Here is a 10,552-nt window from a genome sequence, read left to right on the forward strand (position 1 = left end):
CATAAAAATCAGTTCAGATTTAGATATAGCTGCCATATATGTATATCGCCCTATTTTCACTTCTAGAGTCACAGCAAGCTCATTTATTTACCAATCTTGCCACAATATCTTAGAAGTTTGGTCGAAATCGGTTCGGAATTAGATATAGCTCCCATATATATGTTTGTCAAATTTTGTAGGGTGTTGGGTGTTCTACAGTCGGCACCGCCCGAGTTTTACCTTTTCTAACCGGTCTTAAAATATATTAGATTTTTTGTAAACCTATGCAAAAAAAAAAAAGAAAAATATCTTCATTGTATTTATTATTTCTAAGGATTAATAGATAAAATAAATAAATCTTTTTCACAAACATAATGGACTACATATTGATCACATTTAGTACTTTGTTTTATAAAGAAGAAGATAATTTGTTTTATAAAGAAGCCACATTTTGATGTCCAATGCTGTGCTTGAAACATAACTTCTTTATCTTCGAAAAAGAAGTTATTTGCCTTTAAGGCTGGCAAAATATCAATGACACTATCGATATTTTATTCTTGGCCTGAATATCGATTTAAATTTTTCCTATCGATACTATTGGCAATCTTAAACTTTTTGCAAAATTGAGCAAAAATAATCTACCCGACACTGAAGGTATTCAATTAGATACATTGTGCCTATAAAGGGCGCAATTTTCATCCTATTGGGCTAAAATTGTGAACAATGATGAATTACATGACTTCCAACTGACTTTATTAAATTTTATTTTATTCGGTGTGTGCATTGATATTGCTTCTACATTAATCGATCTCCAATATATTTACTATTAGAAATATGGAATGTTGTGACTATCGATAGTTTGCAAGCTCTTACCACCATAGCCATTTCGTTTGTAACACCTCGAAATATTGATCTGCGATCCCATAAGGTATATATATTCTTGATCGTCTGGACATTCTTAGTCGATATAGCCATATCCGTCTGCACGAAATTTTGCTAAGATACTTTTTATTGATGAAGGGGATTGGAGATTGCAAATGGGCCATATCAGTTCAGATTTGGATATAGGTATAGAGTGGTCCTTCGACTTGACTTCTTGATCTCCTAGAAGCTGCAATCATTTACCCTAGAAGCTACAATTATTTATACTAGAAGCTGCAATTATTTATTATATGGTCTGAATCGGTGTATAACCTAATATAGCTTCCATATAAACCGACATCCCGATTTGACATCTTGAGCCCCTAAAAGCAACAGTTGTCATCCGATTGAGCTGACATTTTGCACGTAGGGTTCTGTTATGACTTCCAACATTCATGACAATTATTGGTGTATAACCTGATGTAGCCCCAATATAAACCGATCTCCTGATTTGACATCTCAAGCCCCTGGAAGCTTCAATTTGTATCCGAAGGGGCTGAAATTTTGTTACGACTTCTAACAATCGTGTCACATGCGGTACAAACCCTTTGTGTAAACTATAAGCAGAATCCATGGTGGTGGGTTCCCAAGACTCGTCCCTGACGAACTTAGCACGCTTTTAATTGTTTTTAGTGATTCCCCAGGCATTCCCAATTTATTTTTTGGCATAGTTTACTTTTCTATACATGACTTACCTCAATCAAGTTATGTCGTACATAGAGAAGCGAACTATGCTAAAAAAATTATTTGGGAATATCCGAGGAATCCAGAGGAGAGCCAGTAATGTCGAGAGCAATAAGAAAAATTTTCCCACCAAATTTTTTATGAATCGGTTTACAAATGGCCAAATATTTGCAGTGTACAAAAGGAAAATAAACTAACAGAGTTACAAACGGAAGGACGATGTTAGAATAAGTAATTCTAACATCGTCCAAGGACAAGATAGTTATTGATGAATAAATATTGTAAATACTTCTTGAAAATATTTAAAATAACAGTTTTTGATTAGATTTCGTAAGTCCAAGTCGGATTAACCTATAAAAGGGAGCCAAGGACGTAGCCAGACTTCACTTTGGGGCCCTTCTCTAATAAATTTCTATGGAAATCATTTCGGGGTCCAAAATTGTGTTTGCGAGTTCTTCATGTAATTGAAATAATCTATAACTAAATATTAGTGTATATTCTTTGGAAACCATATTTATTATTAACTAAAGAATTGCGCAAGATAATTTAGATTGTTGGAGCATAGAAGAGATTGACGAAAATGCCTACAGGATTACGGCTGCACTGGTGGGGTCCTTCGAAGATAGTTGTCCTCTTCAGGAAAGGAAATCAGCCCAAGAAAAACCCTGGATGACCGGGGAGATTTGTAATATTCGAAAAGAGGTCCGCAGACTTTTTAATAGAGCACGTCGTAAAAATGCGGAAGTATATTGGGATGTGTATTATACACGGTCAAGGAATACAATAAAATTACCAGAGCGGCAAAACGTGCCTCTTGGAAGCATTTCTGCGAACAGGTCGACAGCGTTAATGATGCCGCCAAGATAAAAAGTTTCTCTCAAAAACCCATGTCCAAACTGAAACATTAGTAGACGACATGGGAGTGAGAGCAGATACAACGGAGGACATGTTGAGGCTTTTGATGAAAACCCATTTTCCACTGGATAAGAAGGGACTCACGGAGACACCGGAATCTTGGATTACGGCTGCACTGGTGGGGTCCTTCGAAGATAGTTGTCCTCTTCGGGAAAGGAAATCAGCCCAAGAAAAACCCTGGATGACCGGGAGATTTGCAATATTCGAAAAGAGGTCCGCAGACTTTTTAATAGACCACGTCGTAAAAATGCGGATGTATATTGGGATGTGTATTACACACGGCTCAAGGAATACAATAAAATTACCAGAGCGGCAAAACGTGCCTCCTGGAAGCTTTTCTGCGAAAAGGTCGATAGCGTTAATGACGTCGCCAAGATAAAAAAGTTTCTCTCAAAAACCCATGTCCAAACTGATGCTTTAGTAGACGACATGGGAGTGAGAGCAGATATAACGGAGGACATGTTGAGGCTTTTGATGAAAATCCATTGTCCACTGGATACGAAGGGACTCACGGAAACACCGGAATCTTGGAATAATGATGTTGATCGAAGGTTTATAATAACGGAATTTATAGTGCAGGAATCCTTGAGGAGCTTCAAACCATTTAAGTCACCCAGACCTGATGGAATATTTCCGGCGATACTACAGAAAGAGGCACACTATCTGGCACCTCGTCTGGCCAAAATTTTCACAGCGTGTCTAGGACTTTCATACACTCCGAAAACCCGACAGGAGGCAGGGTGGTGTTTATACCCAAGCCCGGCAAGGCAAGTTATGCGATACCAAAAGCCTACCGACCCATAAGCCTAACGTCCTTTCTACTCAAAACTATGGAACGTATTGTGGACACCATGATAAAGAATATGACATCCAGCGAACTGCTCAAATACAAACAGCATGCCTATGTCAAGGGAAGGACGGTGGAGACTGCCCTGCACGAGGTTGTGCATAAAATGAAATAATCCTTCGATGCCAAAACCTATACACTGGCGGTATGAATTGGGCTTTTCGAGGAGGCTTTTAATAATGTGCGGACCGACACACTGATCCAATCCTTAGATCAGTACCGGATGGACCGGTCCTTAGAGACTGGATAAACCATATGCTCAGGAACAGGTGGATAAATTGTGTGTCCCATGACATAAATATAAGGGAGAAAGTGGCACAGGGAACGCCAAAGGGGGGGGGGGGGGGGGGGGGGGGAATTTATCGCCACTCCAATGGGTGACACCATAAATGACCTATTACGGATGTTGACTGAGGAGTGATTTGAACACGTCTGCTACGCAAACGATGTTATAATACTTCTAAGGGGTAAGGATCCGAACGAGCTACGCAGAAGGGTCGAAAGGGTCTTGCATAATGCATATGACTGGGCTAGACCCAGAGGTCTCAATGTTAACCCAGAGAAGACTGAAATATGCCTGTTCACGAGAAAGACGAAGGTGGGCCAATTTAATGCACCACGTTTCCTCAATAAGACGATTCTGATATCTGACAAGGTCAAATACTTAGATGTGATCTTGGACAGGAAACTGAATTGGAAGTGTCACATTCAAGAGCGTACTGAGAAGGCTCACAGATGTTGGGCACTATGTAGACGGGCCTTAGGCTTGAAATGGGGCCTGAATCCTACGATAGTTCACTAGCTCTACAGGATCATGATTAGACCAATACTAACGGTGGACTGCTATGGAGAAAAAGTGCAACATAAGGACCATACAAAAGGTTCAGAGAATATGTTGTCTTGGCATAGACGGAGAGATGAGTACCACTTCCACTAGGGCACTGGAGACTGTTGTAGATATCCGACCCATTGACATACAGATTAAGTGTGAGGCATCCACTGCGGCTATGAGACTTAAGGCGATGGGAGGATGGATTGAGGATGAGAGCAGTCCATACTATCGAAGGGAAGAGGTTTCCGATCGCATACCTGAGAAGAATCTTGAGGTCAAGTGCGAGGCACTGCTGCCATCGGAATAGTCTTGGATTGACGGAACCCTAGTATTGCGATCTGGAAGATCATGTTACACGGATGGATCAAAGCTAGAGGACAGAGTGAGCCTGGGGATTTACATTGAGAACCCAGGGACTGAGACCTGTTTGACACTGCCTGACCATAATACGGTCCTGCAGGCGGAGATCCGGGCGATCACGGAATGCGTGAAGTGGTGTGGTTTAACGCGAAGTCGTCGAGTGTGAACATCTTTACTGACAGTAAAATTGCCATAAGGGCAATAACAACCAGGACGGTAAGGTCACGAACAGTCTTGCAGTGTAAAAAGGAGATTAGCGCCTTCTCTGAGGATGGCAAAATCCGCATCGTTTGGGTGCCGGGCCATGACGGAGTAAGGGAAATGAAAGGGCAGACGATTTGGCGGTGAAGGCCAGAGGACCACCGTCAATAAACTTGGTTAACCCGAAGCCTGTCGGGTCGACGCATTTAAGGGAGTGGGCGACGAATGCGCATGCAGCATTGTGGAACAGCGAAACGGTCGGTAGGACGGCGAAAATCCTTTGTCATTGCCCGGCTTTCGCGTCCAACAGATACCGGTACATATGTGGAGATACAATATCAGACATTAACCAACTTTGGGGAGTGGTATTGAAAACAATTAAAGATTTTATAAGTTTCTAACATAAAATTTGCTTTTAGAGGTTACTATATAGTTTTTAGAGCGCACAACAAGCCGATTACTGGCCTAGTGAATGTGAAAAAAAATCCTTTAAGATTTTGGCTCAAAGAAAATTTTAATCATTTTTTGTTTAAAACAATCTCAAAAATTTCATCTTTTGAAAAGATTACATTGCAATTTGGTATTAAAAGAAATTTGCATTAAAATTTGGTCTTTAAAAACATGAATTAAATGAGTTTTGTCTTTAGAAAAATGTTAGGAAAATGTGGTCGTTCTTTTAGAAAAGTAATTTTGAATGGCTAGGCCTGAGCAACGTTTTGTCACAAGGTCATTGAAATTTTGTATTGGGTTGCCCAAGAAGTAATTGCGGATTTTTTAAAAGAAAGTAAATACATTTTTAATAAAACTTAGAATGAACTTTAATCAAATATACTTTTTTACACTTTTTTTCTAAAGCAAGCTAAAAGTAACAGCTGATAACTGACAGAAGAAAGAATGCAATAACAGAGTCACAAGCTGTGAAAAAATTTGTCAAAACCGACTATATGAAAAATCCGCAATTACTTTTTGGGTAACCCAATATTTATTGACATATGGAAAAAATTTATTTTTCTTTAGTTTTGGAGGTTTATCTTTACATAAAAAAAAAATTCATTTTGTTTTTGGAATTATGTCCAGATTAGACCAAGGGGCTTTGTTTGGGTTTCTATTTAGAATAGAAAAGAAATATTAAACGCCTTTAAAAAGTTTAGGCAAAATGAAGTGTTGCAAAATGCATTGAACAAGCACATTTTATTGACATATTGGTTTTAAGAAATTATTTCATTTTATTGGACATAATTCCAGTTCAGTTTTGGCCAAGGGGCCTTGTTTAGTTTTCTATTTAGAATAGAAAAGCAAAATTAAAAGACTTTAAAACATTTTGGCAAAATGTAGTGTTGCAAAATGCATTGAACAAGCACATGTTATTGATGTATTGATTTTATTGAAATAATTTAGAGGTAAACTTGCCAAAAGTTTGTTTTAGAGAATTTTACACTGAAATTTAGTCTTTAGAAAAAAAAATCGAGCCAGAAAGCACTGAATATATCTTATAAGAAAGCACTGAATATATCTTATAAGATACAATGTGCCTATATGGGGCGTAGTTTTCATCCGATTTAGCTAAAATTTTGTTCAATGATTTCTCTCATGACTTCCAACAGATTTTATTAAACTTGGTTTTATTTAGTCTTTGCATTGATATTACTTCTTCATAAATCGATCTCCTGATGTTTGCTTCTAATTTTCGCTTGAAATGAAGGTTATGGGAATTTAACGATAGTATCGTTTCTATCGTATTGTAGGCCCAGACACTTGGCCTACAAAATTGGTTGAAAGATTTGTATTCTTCTTCGAAATAATTTTCATTTCAGCTCCGTATTTCCATGTTTACTAAATATGTCCAGTATTTTTTTGCCCCAAAAACCAAATCCGATTAGTGCTTTGCTTCAGAGTCTGATATATAGTCAGTGTCGGTCAATATGCCCGATTTGGGTGATCTTTGAAGGAAGGGCAGGCCACTTGGCTTTGAAAATGAATATCAAATTCGTGCTCGACTTATAAAAGCCCTATATTCCTATGATCGGTAAAAATGATCTGTTTGGGGCTTGTTTTATTGTTGGGGCGGCTCCTCATATACTCGGCCCCGAAAGTTGTTATCAGACTCGGTTTGGGTTATATGTCTCTCCAGACATCCATTCCAAATTTTAATTCATTGAAGTTTGTTGTTTTTGGGTTACAAATTACAATCCATCGCTCTGGCCTTATGAAAATTCCGGCAAGGGGTGGTACCCCAGTTTACCCACATGACCATGGTACAACATCTATATGGAAATATTATGGAAAACATAACCAAGCAAGTTAGGTACATATGTCGTACACACGGGCATGGCTAAATCGAATAAGGAAGGAATTCAAGGCGATCGATATTCTCATAATTGGGTCCAGCTCTTCTCCGTCTTGGCAATGCAGACGGTTGCGCAAATTTATAATAAACTGTACCACACGTTAACTGGTTAAACTGGGAGATCGGTTTATATGGCAGCTATATCAAGTTATTTACCGATTTAGACCATACTTGAAATAGTTGTTGGAAGTCACGGATTTATCAGATTATGGACTGAGTTAGTCTATACTTGGCACAGTAGGTGGAAGTCATACCAGAACACTTCAGAAGCACTAGAAGTCAAGAACCAAGGCCGGTTTATATGGCAGCTATATCAGGTAATCAATCGATTTAGACCATCCTTTGCACAGTTGTTGGAAGTGATACTTAATGCCACGTTCAAAATTTCAGCTAAATCGGATAAGAATTGCGCCTTCTAGAAGCTCAAGAAGTCAAAAACCAAGATCGGTTTAAATAACAGCTATATCAAAACATGAACCGATTTGACCCATTTACAATCCCAACCGACCTACACTAATAAGAAGTATTTGTGCAAAATTTCAAGCGCCTAGCTTTACTCCTTCGTAAGTTAGCGCGCATTCGACAGACGGACGGACGGACATGGCTAGATCGAGACGATCAAGAAGATATACACTTTATCGTATCTTAGACGCATATTTCGAGGTGTTAAGAACGAAATTACGAAATAAGTATACCCCCATACTATGGTGGAGGGTATAACAAAGCAAACTTCTCACATATCAATGAGTGCTGTCCGATTCAAGTTTAAACTCATGATAAGGGACATCATTTTTATAGCGGAGTCCGAACGGCGTGCTGCAATCCGACACCTCTTTGAAGAGACGTTTTTTCATAGCATAGTACCTCACAAATATCCCCAGCATAGCCAGAGCTAAACATTTTTTCTGAAGTTATCGCCAATATTCGAACCCAGGCGTTCAGCGTCATAGGCGGCGATGCTATTCTCTGCGCTACGGTGGCCCCCAGCTGTGGTGTAGAGCATATAAAACAAAAACAAAAAGTAAGTAAAGGCAAAAATCAGCCGGAGCCGACTATATAATACTCTACACAACCGAGTCTACATACATACTACTTTTAATACATGAAACCTATATTAAAATCTAGACAGACTTTCATTTTCCATACCTATTGAATAGAACCTTGTAAAGTTTTCTTTCGGTAGGACCTAAATTGTGGCTTCTACTGCCTAAAAGAGCGATATCGGATGAAATATATGTGTGGGAGCTATATCTAAATCTGGATGGACGTCCAAGAAAACATCTCATGCAAAATTTTGTAAAGATCGGACCAAAATTGTGGCTTCTATAGCCTTTGAAGGCCATATCGGATGAAACATATATATTACAAACTTAAAATTTTGCCCATGAACATTCCACTAAGGAACTGAGACAAACTTCTCACATATCAATGAGTGCAGTCCGATTCAAGTTTAAGCTCAATGATAAGGGGCCTCCTTTTTATAGCCGAGTCCGAACGGCGTTCCGCAGTGCGACAGCTCTTTGGAGAGAAGTTTTACATGGCATAGTACCTGACAAATATTGCCAGCATTAGGAGGGGAAAACCACCACTGAAAATTTTTTCTGATGGTCTCGCCAGGATTCGAACCCAGGCGTTCAGCGTCATAGGCGGACATGCTAAACTCTGCGCTACGGTGGTGGATATATATTACAGGTATATCTAAATCTGAACTGATTTTAATGAAGTTTGAACAAATATTTAAACTTCAAATAAAACACCTCATGTAAAATTTTGTAAAGATCGGACTAAAATTGTGGCTTCTATAGCCTAAAAGAGCCATATCGGATGAAAAATATGTATTGGTGCTATATATAAATGTGGAAATTTTGCACAGGTATTTGGACGGCAAATAAAATATCTCGTACTAAAGTTTGTAGGGATCGGACGAAAATTGTGGGAGCTACAGCCTTAGAAGGCCATATCAGGTGAAAGATATATATGGGAGCTATATTTAAATCTGGGCCGATTTTGCACGTATCTAGATGTCAAATAAAACTCTTCATGGAAATTTTTGTAAAGATCGGACCAAAATTGTGGCTTCTATAGCCTTATAAGGCCACTTCGGATGAAAAATGTATATGGGAGCTATATCTAAATATGATAAAAATTAAAATGAACAGTGTTGACTTGTGCAAAGTTTCATGAAAATCGGACAACAAATGCTACCTGTACCTTGATCACAAAAATTCATGGACAGATCGACCAACGGACATAGCTAAATTGAATTAGAAAGTGATTCTAAGCCTTATATCTTATATTGGGTTGCCCAAAAAGTAATTGCGGAATTTTTAAAAGAAAGTAAATGCATTTTTAATAAAACTTAGAATGAACTTTAATCAAATATACTTTTTTACACTTTTTTTCTAAAGCAAGCTAAAAGTAACAGCTGATAACTGACAGAAGAAAGAATGCTATTACAGAGTCACAAGCTGTGAAAAAATTTGTCAACGACGACTATATGAAGAATCCGCAATTACTTTTTGAGCAACCCAATTTATAAAAATCAATTTGTGCTTGTTTGTACAATAGATTTCTTTGTTTGTTTGTTTGTATGTTTGCGTGTTCCTTATAGACTCAGAAACGGCTGAACCAATTTTCTTGAAATTTTCACAGATGGTGCATAATGACCCCGTGGTGAAAATAGGGTACTACATTTTTTGATATCTGAAGGGGACGCGGACCCTCTCCCTTACCCTAATTTTCAGAAACGCCAGATCTCGGATATGAGTGGTGCGATTTAAGCAAAATTTTGTGTGCTCTCATATAGTACCCTAAAAACAAAAATTTGGTATCCAAATTTCGGATGGGGTAACTAGGGAGGCTGCCCCACCCAAAAACCTACCAAACATATATTAAGGCCAATCACGACAATATGGGACTCAAATGAAAGGTATTTAGGATAAGAAAATGTATCTGATATCCAATTGTCGGACCAAGCGTTAGGGGGACCACAACAACCCCCAAAACACCCCTAAATCGGACATATTTACCGACCATGGCAATATGGGACTCAACTGAAAGGTATTTGCGAGTAGAATACGAATCGGATATCCAAATGTGGGACCACGTTTCTGGGGGTCCACCTCTTCCCCAAAACACCCCCCAAACTGGACTTATTTACTGACCATGGGAATATGGGGCTTGAATAAAAGGTATTTGGGTGGAGAATACGAATCTGATATCCAAATATGGTACCAAGTGTTTGGGGGGCCGCCTCCCATCAAAAACATCCCCCAAAGTGGACAAATTTACGACCATAGCAATATGGAAAGGTCTTTGGGAGTAAAGCACGACTTTGATATCAATATTCGGGAAAAGTTTCTATGGGGCCACGCCATCCCCACAACACCACCTAAATAGTAAGTATTTTCTGACTATTGCAATATGAGGCTCCAATAAGAGAGATTTTAAAGGGGATCACGAATCC

Source organism: Stomoxys calcitrans, chromosome 3 (genome assembly GCF_963082655.1).
Source record: "Stomoxys calcitrans chromosome 3, idStoCalc2.1, whole genome shotgun sequence".
In the NCBI taxonomy this organism is placed as follows: Eukaryota; Metazoa; Arthropoda; class Insecta; order Diptera; family Muscidae; genus Stomoxys; species Stomoxys calcitrans.